This window comes from Sturnus vulgaris, chromosome 14, assembly GCF_052056855.1.
Source record: "Sturnus vulgaris isolate bStuVul1 chromosome 14, bStuVul1.hap1, whole genome shotgun sequence".
Classification (NCBI taxonomy): domain Eukaryota; kingdom Metazoa; phylum Chordata; class Aves; order Passeriformes; family Sturnidae; genus Sturnus; species Sturnus vulgaris.
Window position 1 is genome coordinate 18799223 of NC_142256.1, and position 24871 is coordinate 18824093.

The following is a 24871-nucleotide window of genomic DNA, read 5'->3' on the forward strand; positions in this document are numbered from 1 at the left end:
AATTAATTTCACAGAATTTCATTTTCTGAGCGCAGGCTTTCCTGAGCTGGTGGCTCTAGTTTTAATGCCAACATCAGTGCAAAGGGTGCATTATACCTCTCTGCACAAGAAGAAACACCAAGTCGTGTCAGATCCTAAGTATCAGATAAGGTCCCAGGTCTCCCTTATGGACTAAGACTTCATGTTTATTTTTAGAAGCATTGACTCATCAGTCATTGCACTAATTGTCTATGTCCAATTGGTTGCTCAAAATGTATGAAAAATTCAAAGCCAAGACAGCACTGTTGCTTTAGTGCTCAGGTCAGTGCAAAACTCCTCTGTTTTGGTGTGAGAAGGGAGTTTTCATCTAACTGGAAAGCTGAACCAAGGAACAAAAAGTTGAAGCTCAAGTCTCTATAACAGTCCAGAGACTCTGGTGGGAAGCCAGACTTTGCACAAAGCCAAGTGGTGGTCTCCTGCCCTATCCTGGTCCGTCTGCACCCCCAACTCTTCCTGCTGTTCTCCACACTCTGAAAGAGGCTGCAAAGGGAAATTACAATTCTGGAGGAAAATAACCCAAACTGCTTATTATGTCATCATTCTGTGCCCTGTGACTTGGTTAGAAATTAGAATTTGCACTCAATGGAAAACTTTGCTTTCCAAAAAAAATTCTGAGAAAACCATTATAATGTCCATTAATATTTTATATAAATTCACAAATACTATGATATTATGTTCCAGAAAAAAAGATTTCAGAACTAGAAATATTTTTATCTGAGAATGAAATGTGTTTTACTTCAGTTTGGAAAAAAAATCTATTCCATTTCAGTGGCTTACTCAACCACATGTATTCCATTTCAGTAATTTACTCTATCAGTTCTTAAATTTCGGCCTTTCAGCTCCTCCAGGAGCTCTGTTGGAAAAGCAAAGAGAACACAGCTGCACAGTTCCCACAAGCACAGCAAGGAGGCAGGCAGATCTCTCCACAGCACCATTCCAGGGTTCATCTGAATGTGGCCCTATGCTGCAGGCTTTTTTTAAGATCAGAAAGTATGGTCCTAAAAGGTGGTCTCTTATGAGAGCTCAGCACTCCCCAAGACCATGAAGACAATGCAAAAAAGAATTTTGTGAAGGGAGCTTCAGCTTTCCATTTCCATATGGAAGGATCCATATGGATACTTTTAATATAAACCTCTTATGGGGCATCTCTGAGCAAGGGAAACTCGGACATCCTCCCTTCTCAGGAATGTGGCATGATGCTCTCAGCTGAGGAATGTGAGAGCAGCATGTTTAGTAGAGAGAACTAACCTGAGGCTCTTGCCCAGAAAAGTACAGTGTGCTGGCTACTAGTTTTTTTATACAAGTTCTTTTTAATAAATAGTGCCAAAAGCCAAAGAAAATTTCATAAAAATGAATGGTTCTAGCACTTCCTGATGAAACATAGACAAGCTCTCATGCAGAAACAAAAAATTACCCCATCACTCATTTCTCAGAGGGAGGCATCAATTTCATGGGATAGTAGCCACACAAGGGACAAAAAAGATCTTCTTCGTTATTATCCACCTCCTAGTTCTGTTCATATATATCTGATCAGACAGCAAAAATGTTCAAATTTCTTTAGAACTTTAAACCTCTGCTGAGATTCAAGACTTTAAGCCAACAGGCTGTTGACCAAGAATGGAAAGCTATAGCTGAGATGGTTTATGGTCAGAAGTGGGGAAAAAAGCACTCTCCTGGGGCTGAGTTTTCTCTTGTTTTTTACACAGGTATTAATTACTATCTATTTCAAATCATTATTTATTTTTCAAAACCTACTGCACCCCTACATTTTTCTTGACACATTGGTAGTCATTACTGTGGCAACTTACTTCAAGCCAAGAGATAAAAATGTCTGTCTCTGCTGACTGGCAGGATGCTGTAAAACAATGCTGCCAGCCAATCAAACACACACCCTCTCTTCATCCTTGGCATGACAGTATATATTTTCAGTGGTATAGCTGGGACTGACTGCCATCAATCAAAACTTGGATTTCCAGTCCATCTCCACAGCATACACATGCTGAGTGAAAGGCCAATCTAACTCAGTATCCTTTGGTAAACTCCTGAAACTTTATTATATTGACATTTTAGACAAAATAATAATCAGTTCATCAATGCAGGAAAAGAGCTCAAAAGTCTAAATACTTCCAAAATTTGATTGTCTCTGTTTTTAAAGGTAAGTAGATGGAAAACATTTGATTCTTATTTATTACCAGTTAAATTTATGTCCCTTATTTCACCATAAACTACAAGACTTCACAAAAATGTATCTTATTTCACTGATCTTTAATAACCTGAAAACTGGTAACAGGAACCTATAATGAAGCACCCCATATACTGTAAATTAAAAATAAATAAGAGACCTCAAAGAGGTTTTCTTCAAAAGCTGCTTCAGTTTAGTGTTTCATTTTATATATATACACTAAAAGAGAGACATCTGTAAACATTTCTGAAGTATAATGCAAAGGAACTAGCTGTGGTATTATCTATTCTAAGCACATGGTTCAACATTTTTTTATGCAAACTGTATAATTGGAAACTGTCCATTTTCTGCTTGTGCTAAATATTCTGTGTCTAAATACTTTTCATAGTAGATAAATAAGGTTTTTATTTAGGTCTTATCACCTTCATATTACATATTCATTGATTTCTAAACTGCCTTAAACAGCTCTGTAGATGTGAAACATTATGAATTCAGTTTTGGCACCTTGGTATTAAATTTGCATATCAGGTCACGCACCACTTGACATACATGCAAAATTGCACTGCGGCTATTTTATTACAACCCACAAAATATATTCAGAAACTGCATGCAGCATCAAAATAAATTAAAATGGATAAAAGATACAATAGTAAGCCACAATTTTTTTTATTGTTTAGTAGTGCCTAAAGCCATTTATATGTTCTAGTCAATAAACAAAAGTTAGACTAAAACAATTTTTAGTCTTTCTGTTACTATATTTTAATTGCAGGGGTAAATGTACTTTTCCCCTTACCAACTGTATCCTACTTAAGGCTTGAATTCTTTTAAATTGTATGCTATAAAAAGCAATGTATATGGATCACTGGCAAGCCTTCATGTTTCTCTGTGTATGTCAGAATGTATATAGACACTATGTATCAAAAGTCAGACATACAAAGCAATATATTTGTCTAGTTGATTTTGTAGCTGAAATGTTTTTGTAACTTACTGTGTATGCCAGGGCTGCATTTGCATGGCGACTGCATTTACACAAAGTTAAAAGTGCACCAGTCAATGCTGCTCGGCCATTATAGTGCCCTCAATATATACCAACTACCTTTGGTGTTTCATCTACAAATTGCCCTCTTTATATTCAATAAGCTGCAACAAAGACATTAGAAAATTAAATAGTAGGGGACACATTTTCCAATTGTTCCTCACTAGGGCTCCATTTCCATGTCTACAACACTTCCGGATAAATAATTTGGCACTTCTATTCACTTGTTCCCAGGCCATGCTCACTTGGCTGCTCAGGTACCTCATCACGCCTGCAAATCGGGGACTCAGGTGTCTCACAGACTCTCCAGGGGACAGAACAGTGCCCATAAGACAGCAGTGCCAGCCCAGGTGACTGGGGCCAGCCTGGCCCCTCTCCCAGCTCCACTGCTCACACTTCAGCCAAGCCATGTGCTGGAAGCCCGTGCTGCTCAGCCCCACGGCTGCCCTCATCACCCTTGGAAAAAACAGTTCCCTTCCATATAAAGTAGGCAGCGTAAGCATCCTCTTGCTCTGTTATGGGTAACAAGTGTCTGTGAGCACAGGGATGAACCCATCTTCCTCAAACAGCCCAAAACCGGACCCTGAGCCAGAGCACTGCTGCATCCCCACAGACAAGAGCTCAGGCAGGAACCCTTGTCTGACCTAGAGCTGTGCACACACCATCGCATCCGTGCTCCTCCCACGTGTGCCAGGGCACGGGTGACTTTTCCTACATCACCTGCTCTCAAGCATTACTGATTCTTAGCCTTGGGAGATCCATTAGAAAAAGAAAGCTGGGGGGTGGTTGTTTAAGAGATTCTAAATGGCATCCTCAATCAGGGCAACAGCACAAACGAGGGAAATCCTGTAATTAACACACAACGAAATTTAGAGTGCATTTTACTGAGTCTAGCTCACACTAACATGGAAATTACATGACAGAGCACCCCCATAAAGTCAGCAAACTGCCTTTGGCCACACAAATGAAGCAGGTGACAATTGCACCAGGCAGTATCTGCACTTGGGCTCTCAACCAAAATATCTAGAATCGAAGTTTGCTCTGTTTCTTCTCAAAACATCACAAAAGAAACCTGAAAATCTACATTCCACAAGAGAAACACTCACTGAACTTAGGGAGAAGGATCTGTAGTAGCCTCATCTGTAGTAGCTGGTGGACATACACAGACCTCTTAAGAAACCTGCATGACTGCACTGAAAATCTAAGCTCATCGGCACCACTATGTTTACAGCCAAAAAAAAAAATCAACATAATATAACAGATTGGTTCAAAGCATTGCTACAGACCACCGTGCTAAATTCCCACATCCTTAGCAGTTTGTAAAAATGTTTAATTTATGTTTATGTATTCTTATTCAAAATGTTAGTTAACAGCCTTTAGGGACCTGGTAATAGGATCCTTTTTTTCTTTTTTATGTTTATTAGCTACATTAATGACTGTTTCTGCAATTCTGCTACAAAGACTTGCGTTAATGAACACCAATTAATTCTGAAATGATTTTAAACAAAGGGTGATGAGAATAACCAATCAACCGTGACAGTGTAAAGAGCAAGCAAGCTGCTGTGACCTAATTTTTCTGTTTTGATTCTTTGCTGTCAGAGTGCATTGTTATTCATCAAGAACACCTATAGATTTTACATATACATACTACAGTTTTATAATTTTGGAAATGCTCTGTTCCTTTTCAACATGGAAAATTACTTCTTTTAAAGTACAGGTTTCAATAGTATTGACTCATAAACTGCTAATACCTCAGAGGTCAGGGAGATCTTCAGCAATATTAGAAGGACCCTACTAATTTCAGCTTCTAAAAATTTAAGGTAAGAACTGGCTGGCTCAAGCACTTGGAATATCTCGCCTTTCAGTCAAAAATATAACAAAGAATCATATCCCGGTTTCAACTTGTTTAATTAGAGGCATTATATCCATCAATCTGTTTATTTTCCACAATAAATTAATCTTCTAGCCATTTAATGCAATTCACAAGGATCTGAGTTTAAAATAATTCTCTGAAACCAGCAACAAGTTAAATGAAAACACTCCTGAAATAACACATATATGTGTCAAATCTGACCTAAAAAGTAAATAGACCATACAGGCAGATGTGACTTACACGCCTATTGGGTGAACAAACATCAAAAAAGCTATCCAAAACGGTTCTAAACTTAAACAAAATGAACTGAAATTGAGAAATGTCATTTGCTATTTCATCTGTGCCCAGTTTGTGCTTCCACCACAAGAGCCTTGCTAATCACAAAAAATCAGGTATTTTAAATCTAAAATTTCTATAAATCATAGAGTGTACAAACAGACCAGATTCTACCACTTCATTTTGTAATGGACTTACAGTAGAGAATGTACCTTCCATATGAACATTTATAAATGTCTTCTTTTGTCCAACATACTAAGTGACAAAAATCTATCACACAGCAAAAATTCATTTTATTGGCGGTTTTTCAACAGAAGTTAATGCCGCTGCCTGACAAACATGGATAAAAACATTAAGCCCACAAACTGATAAGGCCTCTACCAAAGAAATTACATAACCAATCCTATGGGATCATACTACAGAACACAGAAGAATATGGCACAGGTTACAAAAGGTACTACTAAATGACAAAGAAGTAGACAGAAAAAGTTCAGCAGCAAAAACGCTTCTATTTTTTTGAGTTTACTAACTGGTGTCATGGACAGACTGTAAAACAGAATTAGTGGAGGTTCAGAAAGGGAACTCCATCTCCTAAGGACAACATAAGTTTTGCGATTACTGGCAGGTGGATATCTGTAGTCCCAGTTAACAGAGGCAGCATTTGTACCATGTCTATCCCCTGTGTCATTCATGCCCTGTTACAGGCAGGATCCACAGCCACCCCCTCTTTCCACTCCACCTGTGTAGTCACATCTTTCGTGAGCTTGTGCTTGTATTGTATCTCCAGCCACACTGGCATCCCTCCTGGACTTGTAAGACGTATTCCTCCAAAGATGGACTCCAAAAGTCTAAATTCTGACAAAACCTAAGTCAGTGTAAGTATTTAAATACCTTAACAACTTAAATGTTACCATCGGGTCGGATATAATATACACACACACACTTGAACAGAGTAACAGCTTACAGGCTAGCTGTCAAGCTCCCCCATACTTAAGCTTTGGTGCTGAAGCTGAGGCAACTTCTCCTTCTATCCCTTATTTCAGGAAAAAGAGGAGGGAAATGTATATGGGCCTATATATGAAGTTCTGCTCTTGGAGAGCTACACTTGAAGAATTCTTCATGTGTCCACTAACATATTTCAAATCCAAATCTCAGATCAGCTTTAAGCCTTCTCTGTGCAACAGCAGGTGCTGTCAGTTTACCACGGGAATGCCTTTTATCTCAGAGAAGCACAGCTGAAGTAACTTCCTTGCAAAAAAAAAAGGCAGGAAAAGAATAAGACAAGAAGCTCTGGCATACAAATCTTTTTGTTCTCTTCTCTACATGCAATCCAGAGACTGCTATTCTCAGCACAGTATGAAAAACATTCTCCTGAAAGAGAGCACAAAGGGCCGTATCAGTTTTATTGGGAAACACTCGTTTTTACTGCAGTAAGCTTTACTTGAGTAAAGACAGAGGGCTGGATCCCTGATACCAGAAGCACAGACTGAGATGGGCTTTGGTGCCTGTGTGAAATACAGGCACAGCATGGGGTTATGTTTAGAGGACAGCAGTGCATTCAGCCTCCTGCCCTCCAAACACAGCAGTGCCAGCCAGTCCCAGCCTAGGGTGCTACCTGATCCATGAGCAGCATTCCTCCCTCAACCAACCAACCAACCAACCAACCATGTTCTCCCCATGTTCTCCACTTGTAACACCCTAGCAAACATTTTAGTGGCAAAATGTCACGGCTTTGAGAGCCACAGTGCCATCTTTCAGCAAACAGGTTTTCCTATGTCCATTTACTGAAGTCAGTCCACATTATTGCTGACAGATTCATATTTATAATGACAGAAGTTTTGCATTAACATCTAGCCTTCCACAACGGGTTTATTACTGAAATGCCAATTCAACCATAGCTGTAATGACCCTATTTTATAAGGCACGCATTTCAGGCACTTTTGCAAATGGTTTAAAAAAAGTGGAGCAGTTAAATTATGCTGCTAACATAATACGAGTGTGTCATCACACCCTATCAAACAATTTTATATCAAAAAAGGATGTGATATGGAATTTTGCTGTTACGATGCAAAAGAAGGAACTTGGAGAAAAAAGTGAAGTATTAGAACAATGACACCCCTCTCCACTTTACACTCGGCAACCTGTAGTATCTTTAAGTTATGAGACAGCCTAGGACAGCTAAAAGATAAAGCTGGACTGATGTCTTATTAAATTTTTATTTGGTTTGTAAATATTAAATGGAAGGTATCTAATTCACCATGTGATTTCAACCAGAAAAACTGTGAAACAACAGATATCTCAGCCCTAGCAAAGCTGTATTCTCAAACTCCGAGTCAAAAGGACAAAATGTCAGCCCTCGATGGAAATTAATTCCCCACTCTTCAGCATTCAACACTCAGACTTTGCTTAATTTAAATATGTTAGATTATCAGTCTGTTATTCTTCCAGCATTTTATAATGATTTCTAACACTGGCCAGACATTGTACACCTGGCTGGAAAATGTTTCTTTTTAAACAATGCAAGAACTAACCAATATGTAAACCCAATAATTTAATTGCATTTAGCTGCTGGCCATTGTTATTCTGCACTCCTTTCCCACCGAGAAGCTATAGTGATCCGATTTAAAAAGCAATCTAGCAGAACATTTTTCATTGCCCATGATTGTTGCACAGAGTAAATTGGCTCACATCACATTTGACTCTAATTTGGGTTTCAGAACAGTTAATTTGAACTTAAGCACTTATGTGCTGTTAACAAGAGGTGCCTGCACTGGAATTCTTCTCATTGCAGTGCTGTTATAATCCAGATCCTTATAGATCATGTGTGTGTTTTCTAGCACTCCACTTGCAACGTTAGGCATGTCAGAAAACAACTTAGCAGATATTTAACAATGTCAGAGGAAAATAATACAGATGCAAATAGATTCTTGCTATATGCGTGGCAAACAGAAATAAATACATTGCTTTTCAAACATTCAGCTACCTTGTGACTTAATCATCCCATCTTAGTCCTTTATTGTGGTGTTTTGGTGTTTCAGCAAAGCAAGTAGGGTCAAGCTCTGCTCATTCATAAGTTACCAAGAGATCTATGGAAATACCTAAGGGTTGAATTTTATCATAATTAGCTGCTACATTAATAGCACTAATGTCATAAATCTTAATATTCTGTCTCATTAGCTTAGGTAAAAGACTAGCCAATCAACAGAATTTATAAAGGCTTTTGTTTTGTTTTATAACATTATCTCTCTTGCAGTACTGGTGGTTAGCACAGACATTAGATCACAATAATTCTATAATTAATAAGGGAAATATGATCTAACAATATAAATACAAGCTCTACTATCCCTTTAGTCAGACAGAGCCTAACTTAATTTTACTCTGTCATTAATCAAGTCTGTTACCCCTATCCATACTTAATCGGTTGATGATTATTTTTTCCCCAACAAAAGTACAATGCATTTAGAAGGGGCTGAAGGGAATCTTGGTTTTGAGTTTGGATTTGCCTGTTTTCCAGCACATATCAAGAAACAAATTATTGTAAGGCTCAGAAACTGGTCTTTTAAGTGACAATGCTGCCTACAGAAAAAGTGTGCAGAACATATCTTGACCACCAGATCCAGTGGGCAAAGGCAGACTCCTGTTACTGTGGCATCTCATTAGAAGTCTCCTACTACCTTTGGTGTCTAAATGTGATCACAAACAAGTGGCACAGTGTAAACTTAACCAGAAATTATTCCAACAGACTGTCAGAAAGGAGAATCCATTGTGACAAGTCTGGCTCTTGGATACACAGTAAACCAGAGTCAGGGCATACACTCTAAACCCAAATGTAAATCCTGTATGGGTACACACAGAGAACACCACTGATTATGATGGAATTGAAAACCTGCAAAGAAGATTCCAATTACAAAGTCAAGCACCATTAGAGCATCAGTTACTGCCTGGATCCAAGTGATGTTTCTGCATTCTGAGGGGGCTGTTTTCTGTTGTTCTGTTCAGTATAAAGAGACAAAATGTCCCAAACCCAAAGTTGTGCTTGAGTGAGGGGGTGTAGAAATGTATTTAAGAAATACATACTTAATTTTGTTTGAATATTACCCTTTTGCATCCTGCAATGAATTATGAACTGTATTTTTAAGTTCAATGTAATTAAAATAATTAACAATAGCAACACAAACTATTTATTACACAATTAAAATACGTTCTACACTGTTCTTCATGTGTACTTGTTCATTTTCTCCAGACATAAGTAATGTGTAGACAGAGACATTGTTTATTTACGACCTCAGTGACAGTAAATGTGGCATATGTGCCTACAATGTTTGACAGATAAAATGAGTTATTTACAGAAGCTGGGTTTATTATGTATGAATACTGAAACAGCGACAGTATTTGTAAACTTCTCCATTTATTTTCCCAGAGCTTGTTTCAGTGGAAATTGTGTTTTGAAGTACTACATAAAAGGACAGTACAAATAGTCCACTCCACTCTGTAATGCAGTCTACACCGGTATCTGCTAATTTTAGAATGGTCCTTTCTGACTTTATTTTACAGGTCTTGATTCAAGCACTACAGAACTCAATGACAAGTTTTCTATAAGCAACTGTGGGTTTGGAATTCATTCCTTATAAATAATATCTCTGCAGAAAGGTAGGTTCATTTCTGGGTCTCACTGTTCAGCATAATATGGAGAAGGTACAGATGTGTGACAGCAGGGAAATGGAGAACATTTTTGATCTATTAATCTTAGGTATGAGAGAGGGAAAAATGCAGAAGACCTTTGATCTATTAAGCTTAATTCTAAAGGGCTAAAATTTGTTTCCAAAAATTGCTTCCATGAAGCCAAAAATAAAAATCACACTGGCTTTGGCAGGAAAACAAACAGATCCTCCTGGAGAAAACACATTGATTATTCCATTTTGGTAAAACTAACAAGCTTAGACACCAGATTTTGAAAAAATTATGTATGTATCTTTTACTTGTGCACGACTGATGTGTAGTGGGATATTTTTCTCCTTTTTCCCCAACATTTTCTACCCTTAGTTTTGGAATGGTTTAAAGCACTCTCACAAAACACTGCAGCCAGTGGCAGTGGCAGTGAGCACTGCCCTGGCTCTAAACCTGCTGCAGTGAAGTGCTGCTCGTTGTGCAAGTGTGTTATGCAAGATGCTGCAAGTTGGAGAGCCCGGTGTCAAAGGTAATCCCTATGGAGCCTTGCATAACAGCCACATGCAAAATGACACTGGTAGCTTTTCACTGTTTCTGCATGTGGGTTGTTTTCTTTTTTTGGTTGTTGTTGTAGGTTGGGTTTTTATCTTTTCAAACGAATTCTGCAATTCAACTTTTTTTTCCCAAAGTCTTGATAGAGCTGTGTGCACATTTTGCTTAATTTTCAAGTGTCTTTATACACAACCTATATGGCACATATTTTTATACACACAAACTCTTGCCACAGCTATCCAAGCCTCAAAACTTTTAGAACCCTTTCAAGGAATATTTGTGCTGTCTGTTGTGAGCAGACCTGACAACAGACCCAAGTTATCTCAGTCATTGTTTCAGGCTGGAAAAAATGAATTGTAAGCCTGAGCTGAAGATCTCAGCACAGTTTATTAGCTCAAACACAAAGCTCTGGCTTCCCCCCCCGCCACCCCCCTTTCCTCAGAGCAGAGAGAAAACAATCATTCATGAAGGAAAACTGCTCCAAAATATCTGCAATGTTCTTTGCCCAATGTGACAATCCAAGGTGAGACTTTGCTACAAGGATGTAGGATTATAATAATTCAAATGCAAAGTCCAGCCTTCAGCACTATCAAAATACACAAATGGTGGGAGAACACACCTCAATTCCTTCTCTTATGTACGTAGGTACAGAAGCTTTGGCTCAACACCTCATACACCTGTATTATAATCACATCAGGGTTTAAGAGGAGCTTGTTCACTCAACACTCCCTAACAGGAGATATTGGATTGCTTCTCAGGTACAAAGCATTCAACTTAAAATGTTCAGACTTTTCTAGGTCAACAAAGTATATTGTGCTGCTCTCACAACATCATAGATATCTGCAATCTGCATCTATCGTACAAAAGAAGGAAACAGGGGAAACAGTAAGTCCTAAGAGTCATGGGACATCAACATTGTGGGCAAAGTGGATCTTGCTTTGTTTGGAAAGGGACTAAGTATGAAAACAGTTGTGGGAACAAAGAAGAATTTAAGAAATAATTGTATGATCCTACTCAGTAAGAGACAAAAAATGGCAGTAAATTTAAGCATTCAACAGAACAGAAATCCTTCAGCTGAAATCCTTTGGTGGAAGGACCAGAAATGACAATTGTTAGGACTTGTGATATTTGTCTATTCAGGGCCAAAACCAGAAATCAGATGCAGTGAAGATCTCCATGTAGTTCCATTTCACAGGAGACAAGGCAACAACATCTGTAATTCCTTCCCACTTTAATCATGTGTGATCTATTGTGAAATCACAGTAGCATACCAAGAAATGCCTTTCCAGACTCTCTAAGTGTGGATGTAGATTTAAATGCTCACCTATGTACTGCTTATTTACAAATTTGGATTTGTACATATGCACAAACACAGAAAATACAAATTGGTGAAATCACTGCCAGAAAAACAATCATCTGTGAAGTCTACAAAAGCTCAAATTAATACAGTGCAGAAGTCAATTTTACTTCCAGTACTTTGAAGAAACTGGTGCCCGCAGTCACATCCCTCCTCACCATGCAGGGGCCCATGGTGACCAATAGGAAAACAAATGAAATATAAGGCCTTACCACAGCCAGGATCCTAAGTAAATCTGGCTTCATCCTTTCAGTGGTTCATCTGAGAGCAATATTTCCTATGTATTTGACACAAGCAGCCTTTTCCTCAGCATCAAAGCTGCTGATTTCAGCTATTTCTTCTTGAACAAACGTATTTTATGTGGTTAATGCAAGGGGAAATCCTTCTCTCTGTTCCCTTCTGTCCTTCAGTGATCGGCCATCTGCCTTGTCCTGGAAAGTAAAATGACTGGAGCAGCCAAGAACATGAAGAAATGTTCTGAGCAACCATTTCTAAAACCCCATCCAAGATTTGTGATGGAAAATCTTCCATGTTTGGCTGTAAAGATCAGTTCCCTTTTAAGGTGCTTAGTTATGAAAGCTGCCTATAGCAGTTACAGAAGTTTTCCCTTCTCAAAAAGCTGGAGAATGCAGCCCATGGTGAGGAGAAGGTAGGATCTTCTCCATTCCTGTCACCTGCAGATACAGGTATTTATGGTTCTTACAGGGAAGCTAGAGAAGGTGCCCCTTCTCTACTACTAGGACAGGTAATTTATCCCAGGTCACTCACTACCTGTCGCAGGGCCAGAGAATGAAGCTGCATCTCCACTAGCAAGAAGTACAGCACAACAGAAGTCAACCTGTGGAGAGAGTCAGTGTCAAAAAGCCAGAGAACACAGGGTTTGTGTCTTGGGGGAAAGGAGAGAGAAGGGGCTGTGTGGCACTACTGTGACTTCTCCTGGGCACCAGAGAGCATCTGGAGCATGTTACTGGCGTCCCTGCAGAGCTTCTCTTGTTTTCCTTCCAACCTAAAAACTTTACTTCACATATTCAGAGACCACACCTCAATCAACCAAAAAACAGCAACTGGGGAAGCTGAGATTTCTTTCCTAAGTGTGCTCCTCAGAAAAACTAAAATGCTAACAGAAAGGCAGTATTTTTTTCTTTCTAGCACCTGGTTCTTGCAACCAAGCAAAGCCAATAGTAATATGATGTCCCTGCTTTAGTTAAATCATTTAGCATGTGAAATCTAGTTGCTTGTCTTAAGTCTTCATTATAGCTAAAATGTTGGCTATGAAAAAGGCGGATGAAAATTATAAGTAAATAGGCCATCTCTTACAAAATCTGATATTTGGGATTAAGAACTTATAGCATGTAGAATTCTAATAAAAGTAGGAAAAAAACCCCATGTTATCAAAATAAATCAAATATATTCAGTATATCAAAATATATCAAGAACTAAATAGCAAAAAATTTTCTTGATGAAATGCAGGTGCAGTTACATCTTAATAAAATGTGTTTACAAAAACAGCATTTGCAAATTTTCATTTTTCTTCTTCTCTGAAGAGCAATAATTCTCCACATCCTACTCTTGCTTTCAGTCCTAAATAAGTTTAATTCAGACTGATTATTTATGGCCCAATTTTGCTTCTTCTAAACAAACTCAGAAAGCCTTAGTCCTCATATAGAATTATTTAGATTACCCACAGCAATACTATCACAAAAGGGCAGGACAGGTCTAGCCTGACTGTATCTTACCATCACCTCGACACTGCACAGAAAAGTGTCTGCTTCTCAGCCTGGCTTATTTTGTTTAGCTTTAGCACAGTGAATTGGGTATTTTATGTGTCAAGGAACCGGCAAGAACCAGTTTATCGCTATGCAGAGGGGAAAAACAATAGCACTTGTATGTAAAATTTAGTGGGATTTAAATATATTTTTTCGTATTCAGTATGCAGAAACTTGGTGAATGCAGCCCTGCCTCCATTCCACTCTGCCCAGTCATTTTCTATCCAGTAGTGGAAGAAACAATTTACAACAATGAAAAAATGCCAACTATTGGCGCAGGCAATGCATATCCCCTTATTGGCTTTTTGTCACTCCACAGACCTCAGGAAACTTTAACAGTCAAGTTTTGCTCTCAGATATACTGGCAAAGCTCAAAATCCCTGATTTCCAAACTTTGGATCTGCAAACCATTTGTGATCCATCACAGCACAGTGCGTGGTGCTCACCATAAACCCATGTTAAATGGTGATCTTTGCGATCACAGAATTGTGGAATAAATTATGCGGTTGTTAGGATATTTTTTTTGGAATAAAAAGTATCCTTTTTAGTATTTCTCTAGCTAAATTTGTGCTATATTTCATGTCAATGTGTAACTATGTGTGTTGGTGGGAAGGAAAGATGTTACAATCTCTCTTTATTCCAATAAAAAATAAACTGTAAAGTTTTTCTTCACAAGGAAGCCACTTAAGAAAGCTACTCTGAGATGCAAACAGAGGTTCAAAATTAAGCATGTTCAAGTGTAAGTAGTATATGCTAGTACTAGTTATATTTTTGGGCAAAGCTTCAGGTTTTCTGATGACATGAAAGTTAGGGTTTCTTGACTTTAAAAAGGATAAAACTGAATTAAGGTTACTGACGGGGATGGAGTACTCTGGCTAAAAAGGTAGAAAAAGGCTAACTGGCAGATTAAGAGGAAACCAATCTAAGTTGTTGATGAGCAGAAAGACATTGACAGTCAAGTAGAGAAACTGTCTCTGAAAGTCCATCATGTAGATGCCCATGTCCCCAGGAGTCAGGCTAATAAAGAGCATCAAAACAACAAGCAAGTAGATCAGGCTGCAAAGATAAAAGTGTCAAAAATAGACTTAAATTAGCAACACAAGGGAAAGTTGTTCCTAACTCAATGGGCCCATGATGCCTCGGGTCATCAAGAGGCAGAAATGCCACTTATAAGTGGGCATGAGATCGACGGGTAGATTTAACCACAAACAGTATTTCTCAGGTTATCCGTAACTATAAAACACATGCTACGATCAAGCAGGCCAAGCGAGTAAAGCCCTGTTGGGGGAAACCCCTATAATATGGTAGGCGGTAGTCCAAATAAAAGAATAGGGAGACCTGGCAGAATAACTACATCACACTGCCTCAAACATGCCAAGGCAAGCACTACATGCTCACAATGGTAAAAGCCACCACTAGACAGTTAGAAACCTACCCCGTGCCTCACACCACTGCCCAGAGCACCATCCTGAGCCTTAAAAAGCAAGTCCTTTAGAGGTACAGCACCCCCAAGAGAATTGAGTCCAACAATGGGAGTAATTTCAAGAACAGCCTTATAAACACCTCGGCTAGGGACATGGTATTGAGTGGGTGTACCACATCCCTTATCATGCACCAGCAGCTGAGAAAGTTGAACAGTGCAATGGCCTGCTTAAAACCACCTTGAAGACACTGGGTGAGGGAACTTTTAAGAACTGGGAGATTAATTTGCCAAAGGCCAAATGGTTAGTGAACATCCAAGGTTCCACTAACCAAGCAGGCCCTGCCCAATCTGAGGCCTTGGGAACACCAGATGGAGATAAGGTTCCAGTGGTACACATGAGAGGTATGCTAGAAAAAAATGTTTGGGTGAATTCTTCCTCCAGCAAAGAGAATCCCATTCGTGGGGTTGTCTTTGCTCAGGGACCAGGCTGCACCTATTGGGTGATGCAAAAGGATGGAGAGACCCGATGCATACCCCAAGGGAAACTTGTTTTAGAGAGAAATATCCATAACACTGTGCCTATATCCGTATCTGTTTGTATGTATGTATATAATTAAAATAGTGCATGTGTATATATAATTTAAAGCTCTACTTTAATGTAACATATTGGTATGGGAAAAATTCGGGGTAGATAATGCTGGGGGTTAAGTTTCTTTTCTTTTGTTCCTTCTTACCTATAGAATTTTTCCCATAAGTTGCTAAAAACCACTGACAACTAAGCAATTATAAGTACTTAAGAAAACAAAAAAGCTAAACCCAGGGGGAAGGAGGGCATCTGTTGGCATTTTCTCTTATCTAGCGCATTTCTCTCGGAGGGACAAAAATACCGTGGGATCTGGGGAAGAAAAGGAAGGCTGGGGCAGCTGCTAGCTCTCTCTCTCTGCGGCTTCAGAAGAGGACGCTCAGAGCTGCTGTTATTTGGAGAAAGAAACTCGCCACAACCCAGCCCAGAGCAGCTGCTGCTGCTGCTTCTTGTTCTTCTGTGGGGTGAGCCTCTGCTCGTGAGAGCAGCCACTGACCTGGGACCTTATTAACACCTACCTCACTAAAAGAGGGACCTATCACCATCTGCTCATGTTCCCGAGAACCCTGAGCCCCCTGTCCCTGCCCTGCTCAGAGCCAGGCTGTCGCTGCCCCAGTCCCGCCGCTCCTTCGGCGCTGCTCTGGGTTTGTCTGCGCTGTAGCCCCGCACCGCCTGCCCTGCCGAGACATCCCTCAGTTCCAGCTACTGCCGCGGAATTCTCTGATACATCTTGTCCACCAGTCCGAGACCTTTTGCTCATTCCTGCCGTTCCAGCTTAGTGCTCTTCAGAGTCCTTCAGGGGCACCGGGACTGACTGCCCCAGGGCTTTGTGAAGCAAAGCCTCTCCTTCCTTTGCCGTCTGGGACAAGAAAGCTGTCACGGGGTCCTGGTCCCAGTTTGTTATTAATTCCATAGTTGTTGTAGTTTGTTTGCCTTATTATACATACTAATAAAGAACTGTTATTCCTATCCTCATATCTTTACCTGAAAGCCCCTTAATTTCAAAATTATAATAATTCCGAGGGTGGGTGTTTACATTCTCCATTCCAAAAAAAGATCTTACCTTCCCTAATAAACACCTGTCTTTCACACCAAAACAACATGCTTACCTAAGTTTATGCTATTCTGCTACTCTTAAGATTCAGTATGATAAAATGGAAAACAAACTTTGCAACGACCCAGCAGGAAGAGAAAGGCAGAAGTGAATTCCTCTACTCAAAACATGAGACCTGGTGTTGGTAATTGGTACATCACACTGATTTTCAAAGGAGAGATTTAAAAATTTCTTTTGGCCTGAGATGAAACTCTTAGAATTTTTAAACTGTTTTTCTCTTGCTTTATTATATGAGGGAACAATCCAATGTTTCTTTTAAAATGGAAAATGGTATCACTCTGCTATAACAAAAGCCTGTTTTAGATTGGTTTATTGCCAAATTTTTAAATGCACATTGCCACAGCATTTCAGAGGAGTGTATTTACATTTACCTTTCTAAAACACATAGTACATTATATTGCAGTTAAAAATCCACAAACTCAATCTGATATTTCTTCACTAATTTATTCCCAAGCCGATGTGTATTTTAATGTTCCAAACTCTTGCTAATTAACACATGGAAATATTTTAACATGGATTTTGATTAATTCCATTTAACAGTCTAACCAGTGCTAAAGCATATGTGCTGTGTCATTTCTTTCTTTTGAGGAAGGCAGTGGCATTAAATCTTTCAATCTTCCTGAGCACCAAATGCTAATTTCAGGAAGATTAAATAACAGACTGCAGCTACAGTTTTCTTTCTTTACTTCCCAGAAGGTGAAATGAACATATTTATGTGGGAGGAATTTCTTTTCTGCACAAGCCAAAATACAGAAATCAGATTTTTTTCCACAACATTGCTAATACACCAGCAATTGCCTGCCAACTAAATAACTTTAACCTATATCTGCAGTTCATGGAGCATTGCCAGGTTATGTGTTCAACTTTCCTTCACTGTGGTTTTTTTTAATTAAAGTATTCCCATATGATGTTTTCACTTGCAGCTCCTAAATGCTTTTCCATACTTGAATCTAAGACTAGAGCTTATAGTGGGGTGTCTCTGGCTGTAACACCAGAAATGCTCATATAAGACCTCCTCTGATTTTCACATTTTCAAGGTATATTATACATATAATTCATGTTGCATTGCTGCAATGGTTTAAAATCTGAGTGTAATTCTGCATGTCAACAAACTAAAGAACAGAAAAATACCCTGAGATGCGCATGTGAGTAAGCACCTTGCACCTGTGAGAATGCAGGAGATAAAGAACAAGAGGCTGCCTGGGACCAGGGGCAGTGACCTGAGTATCAATCCAGCTTTCCATGAGATGGAGTCTGACCAGCTTAATAGCAGTTAAGCACTTCTGTTCTTGTGATCTCCATCAGAAAGGTGACCACACCTGAGTACTGCAGTTCCTCTTTTCCACATGCTGAGTCCAGTTTTGCTGTGCTTACACCCAACTGTCCGTCCCTATGGTCAGCATGTTCCTACAGGTAGCAGAGTGCGTACATTCACATCACACCTGCACATCCTTCATGTCCACCTCACCTCTGTTGTCTAAGTAACCTTTTCTTCTGATTCTTTCTCTGGGTCTTGTTTTATTTATTGCAATAGTCTCTGTAAATCTTCATTCAGCTTCTAATATATGCGGCTGTCCCTACTCCCTTATCTTTTTCTAGCTGTATTTCTGTCTCAACTGCTCGTGTAACATCTGAAGTGTTTTATGTTTGATTTCCTACTTCGGCTACAATATCCAATCACATTCTGCACCATTCAGCTGTCCGAATTCTTGGCATTTGCAAGGAGCATTCCAGTTGTTCCTTACCGATCTTAATAGTCTAATTTTCTACTTGACTACTGTTTTCATCAGGATTAAAACTTTCTTCTCCAAGTCTGCATTTACATCCCCTGATCTTCTTTATGCTTCTTTTTACACACTTAACAGGTGTGTGCTGGATGCAATGTTAGCATCATATTCCCGAAATGAGTGACACTGGGAGAAAGTAAATTATAGCTTCTAGGGAGAGTCCCTGCTGTCGTTCAGAAGCAGAGGCTGTCCAGAGAAGCCCCAGGTTCAGTCCCAGTGATGATTCACAACAGCTGTCACTACCCATGCAGAAATGTGTGCAAACTCTCCTGCCTGCACTTGAAAAAACATGTGACTTCTGTATTCTCAGATTATTTAAAACCTTAGTTTCTCTACAAAGAATAAGAGTTGTGGAAAAAGATATCTGAAAGTTATGACATGAGTGACCAGTAATTATGTAGGCAGGTTTTTTTCAAACTAGCTGTATTATTACTTTAGAGGTTGCATCAGCTAAAATAAAATTTAACTTAGCTGATGGTAAAGTTTAAAAATGGTCATTCAGTACAGAAGGCCAAATGCTGATACCTGAATATCTGCCCATCCTGTTCTCAGAAAGAAGCATGCATGGTATTCACTCAAGGACTGATCACAGCCCAGACTGAAAACACAAATCACGAAACATTCAAATACATGAAAATGGCGTTTTCCCATCTTTTCTTACACGAGCATTGTTTATTTCACTGTTCAGAGAGAGTATTTTTATTAAAGCGGATTATATTCCAGAAGAGTATTAAAAAATAGTGCAAAGGCTTCAACTCTGTTCCACTTGCTAGTCTGGTCCTAAAATAATGCCCTTGTTAGCTCACAACTAAGCAGACTACTAATACTAAGATCCAAGAACATCCTTCCTTATGCGTTTGCATGCCAGAGAGATGGATACAAGGTGCTGAAAAATTAGCTCTACCAACTCCTGATTATTATTCAAAAGGTACATTAACAATCAACGTTGAGATAACGTAACACTTATGCTGGTTTTACACTGCTTGAAATATTTTCCTTAAAAAAAATTATTGTTCCATAGTCAAACACCAAATTTATTGTCAAATTTATGCATACACCCTACAGTCCCCCCACAGCCTTTGAATAATGCCTTCACATCTTTGCTCAAGCCAAACAAATTCTTCTGCTGCTCTCCCCAAAGCCTTTGAGGTCATTTTACTTTGTGACATTTCATAAGACACCAAATGGGACAAGCAATTACTCTAGCACTAGGAATTTCAAAAAGGTTAAAAAAAATCACTCTTCAAGACACCACAGGTCTGACTCTTCCTTAGTTAACTCTAACTTTACTCAGACTTTTTTTCTTCCTTGCAAGTCAAAATTAGGAATACTTTGCAAAACAAAACCCACTGATGAATGAACAATGGGAAAGAAGAAACCTAACCCTTCTTTCCCCAAACCAAACACAAAGGGTCAGTTCTTTCAGCCACACTTATTCAAGCGATTTTAAGTGCCCTGTTCTGAAATGCAGACTTCCCACTGGTCACAGTGGTTCAAAATTAGGCCCTAAATATGCATATTTATGTTTGATTTGAAATAGACAAACTGTCCTCTTGCTATCCCTGCAAAACAGCTTTGCTAGCCATTGTCCAGACCATCAGACAGTAGTCTTCAAAAGGCCACAATAAGAGGTCTTCAGTCGAGTGATGTCATATGGTCTTCATTTAGAAGAATCATAAGAACATTACTTCTCACAGTATTTACAAATTAAAAACATATGGCTGTAACCTCTAATACTGCAAGAAATAACTGCTCTTTGGGTTTGTTTTTGGCCTCAGACTTTTGAAATATGAACCAAGCAAAGGGATTTCATCTTAATGTGTGATTCAGTCCATTCTTCTTCCAAGCTCAAAGTTGGGGGGACAGCTAAAGCTGGCATCTGAAAAAAGTGATTTGCCTAGAACTATGGTAATGTACTACAGCTGGCAACTAGAGAAGCATATATATCAAAAAGGGGTAGGGCTGGTTAAAGGCATCCAGTTTTAAAAGAAAGGCATTATGCTGGCTTTGGTTCCTATAGAGAGTTTTATACATCGTATATAAGCCTCTTGCATTTACTATTTAGGTTCAATCAATATGGTTATCTACCTGTCAATTTTTCTTGCTCTTTAATGCAGAAAGAGAACAGCCTTTTTTATAGCTAGCTCAGAAAGCACTAAGCAAATCAATACATGCAGCGATAACAGAATGATTTGAAACACATAACAGAAACTTATCACTTTGCAGTATCCTGAACCCGTCAAAATATTTCCCTAGAAGTAAAGTGAAAATAGAAGTTCTCCATTTTTTATTCCTTAAGTGGGTGGTGACATAGATGTCATAGGCCTTTTGGATTTGTTCCTAGCTTTGTATTTTCAGGAAAATTTTGTACATGAGCATTTGCTACTTTGCAGGAACATTAAGCCAATTTTGTAGTGAGATTTAAAAACTCTGCCTTGAGAATCAAAAATTATCTCAATTGCTCTTGATTCCCCATTCCTAAACATTTATTGGAAATCCATGCATTGTTCTGGGGAACTGGGCATAAGGTTTTCCAGGAACACAGCGTCTGATGTTCCCACAGACCTTAAAACCCTCTGCTTTACTCAGTGCTCTCAGTAATTTGTGCTTGAGCCCAATCTGAAAAGTACAGGCTTTCTTTCAGCTGTCACCTCCTGCATTAGTCAATTCAAAACAATTTGTAAGAATCTGCTTCCTGGAGGTTTAAATATACATATATGTATCAAGATTCTGGATTTTAAAGCAGCAGAGAGAGTATCAGCTGTTACTGTGGTCTCTAACATCCACTTTTTTAAAGAAATGCATAGGATTTAACTATGAAGCTCTCTTCGAGTAGTAACAATCATCTGCCATCACAGGATTTAAGTAAGTGGAATTCTGCATAATACAAAAGCTCTTTGTAATATTCCGGCTTGCCACAATTTATCAAATTGCATTTGCAAGCTCAAAATTAATATTTATGCGTGTGTGTATGTAAGTATGCATGTAAATACATACTAAAGAGATGAGAGTTAATAGGAAAGGAACAGGAAATAATGTTTACAGATTGAGGCTTTCTATCATCTTCTCTCCCAGTTTTAGCACGAAGGCCATTGCTATCAACTCTATGTCATGAGATCTGGTGGATTTCTGCACGTGACCCAGGAACTCACATGATGTCGCTATGGCTTCCCAGTTCATGAATATCAGCTCCACAACTTCTAAACCCCGGGGGCTGCCAGGCCTGGGCACTACTGGTTACACTGGGTTTTGCTCAAGGCACCAAACCATAAAATGTTTTACCTTCACTGTTACAAAAGAATACTGATATGAAAAACAAAGCAAAAAGTTAAAAGAAATCAAGAGAATCACAAAATCACAAAGAAACCCTTCCATGGCATAACTAAAAGTTTACAGAGGCTCTGCTACTTCTGTTTCTCTACCAGAAATGGCCACTTACGGTGCAGTTAGGTCTGAACTAGTTCTGTGTGCATGAGCCAAGGTCTGGAAATCACACAGCAGCACCCACTCAGAAGCAAGGATTAGTACACAGGTGTGTAAGAGCTGCTAACGCTACCTCCTGACCCAACCTGGTGAGTGTGCGTAAACTCACTATGAATCTCTACGACCTTGGAAATCACTAACCCACGATCCCTTGCCCGGTGGAGACATGCCAGCAGCGAGGCATTAACAATGCTGTCTGCTCCAGAGGAGCTGAAAGATGGATGGGCATCTCTGATGGCAGAATTAGGCCCAGCAAATGAGCAAAGATTCTTAGAGCAACACCTCAAGTGACACAAATTATGTTATAAAATTGATCACTTCCTTACACATGGCAGAACGCTTCCAGGGCACTCAACATCTTATTCCATTAAGCCATGATAAATGACACTGTATTTCCACATCAGTTTGAGCACTTCTTTTAAATTTGCTTGTTCAAATATTGGGTTACTTATTCCCCTCTCTCTCTGTAAGATAGCAAGAACACTGTAAGTCCTAATGGGCACCATTATTGCAGGACCATCACATAGGAATTTTATTTCTTTACAGAATTCTTCATCTTAAGAACAATAAAAACTTTGAGAGAATCAGTAAAAACCTTTTGGTGTGCATTTTATCTGCATACACTCAGCAACTTGAAAAAATGGACTCTGACATACAGGAAAACCACAGAACAAATTATGGAGAAATGCCCCAAAACAGTAACTCTCCAATTGCTAGCTTGAAGATCACCACCAGCACCTGGAACAGTGTTAAGATGGAAAACTGTGGAGTAGGAACAAAATTGTTTCAAGCAGATACTATGGCTCGAGGTGGCCTGGGAAGGTCCATAAATTGATAAGCACCACCAAAGGATCATAAGCCTCCACATCAATTGTATAAAGATTACAACAGAGCTACTCACTGCAGTCATTCTGAAAAGGTTATGGGTTTCACAGGTGTGCACTGTCAGTTCTGATTAAGCTTAAACTAAACCAGTTATCTATAATGTTGGATTGGAAGGAGTTTTATAACTGAAACGCAAACCAAATTGAGGGTACACATCTGTGGAAAAACACAAAGGGCCAAAGTTCACAGTCCTGACACAAATGAAAAAATTCAACCCTCCAAACTCAGGAGGAGATTTATAAAAGATCCATCAGTCTGGCTGTTGTCCTGTGTTCTGTCTCAGAAAGGAAAGTTATTTTGTCACAGCTTTGGGTTTTCTTTCCCTCTCAACTTACCATTCACTCTCAAAATGCAGTCTGCTTTAAGATTATCATCTACTTTCATTTCTAAATTGCCTAGAGTTTACCATTTATCTGAATATAAATTAAATGACACACCTATACTTTTCATTACACAGGATATAAACTAAAGTAGCAACAAATTCATAATGAAATTTTTCATCTTTGCAACTTAAGAATCTTTCAAAAAATAACAGTTCACATCAGAGGTTCCTAGAACTATGCAAGAATGTGGGTAAAATTCTGCGCCCAAAAAACAACTCAATCAATTTCATAGTGCCAGGATTTCACTCAAAAAGTAAAGAAATTAAAAATGCATTCTTAATAGTCGACACAAACTGCAAAAGGTACATTTTATTTCCAAAACTGCTTTGCATTAATGCTGCACTTTAAAGTGCTTCCATTGACTCATAGCGTTAATAGATGGCAAGAGCGAAAAAAAGTATTTGCTTTTGCAACATCATTATTTCCTTTGCATGCAATTATTTACTTGTGAAACAATGCTAGCGACAAATCACAGCAGACTCTGAACTCATCTACACCAGCAGATTTTTAACCCAAGGTAAAAATAAACAGAAACATCTGTAAAGTAATCTTGCAGAAAGCTACGTTTATTAACAAATACATTTTCTAATAAAACACCATCTGCAAGCAACCCTCAGCTTCCACTTGATATAAATAGGCCTTTTACTGTTTTCAGATGCAGTTCCCAGAAAATTATTCCAAGCTCTACTGCAAAACACATCAGTCTTTGTTGCTGCCTGGAATGTTAATAAATAACATCAAGTTTTAAATAGTCAAACAAATTATTGGCTTGAAACAATTATTCCAATAGAAAAAGCTGATCTTTTGCAATAAAGTGGTTTAAGAATGTATCACTCCTCATTCTTAGGATAAAAATATTAAAAAGCAGGGAAATATTTTTGGGAAAACAGAAAGCTACGAAAAACCCATCTTCCAATTCTGCTCATATGTACATTGTACACCTACCTTCCACAGGTTACTGGTTTAGAGAAACTCAAACTAAGAGAAAAAATATACAGAGTATAAATACTTAAATCTGTATCCTTATCATACATTTGTGCTTGGAATGGACACGAATGTGAACCAACTAAAATGTTCCTCACAGGACTACTGTTCTGACCAGCAACACAAAATTCAACAGCTTAAACTGTTGGTTGCAGAGATTGGTACTGAATCCCAGTATTAAGAGCTCTTCAAAATGCATAAAAGCTTCACTGGGACACATTTTCATAAGCATTATTCACAAAGTAAGTCACATTAATTCCAATTAAAAAAAAAAAAAAAAGGAATTTAGCAAACTCTGCAAATAAACTCCTTGCTGGCAGGACTGTTTAGTACCACTGAAACTTGAACATTGCCATTTTTCCTTGGAGTTTAAAATAGTAATCTGTCCATCAAACTACCTACTAACTGACAACTCAAGAGTGAAAATTGCAGACAAACTGAGATATTAGAGTTTCCTGTCCAGAACCGTTATAGCTGGTA

The 24871-nt window shown here is 38.8% G+C and overlaps 1 protein-coding gene across 2 annotated transcripts in view; it reads right to left on the reverse strand.

The window, feature by feature from the left end:
* AFF2 (ALF transcription elongation factor 2) overlaps positions 1-24871 on the reverse strand; it is a 350200-nt gene that overhangs the window by 224591 nt on the left and 100738 nt on the right. The window lies entirely within an intron of this gene.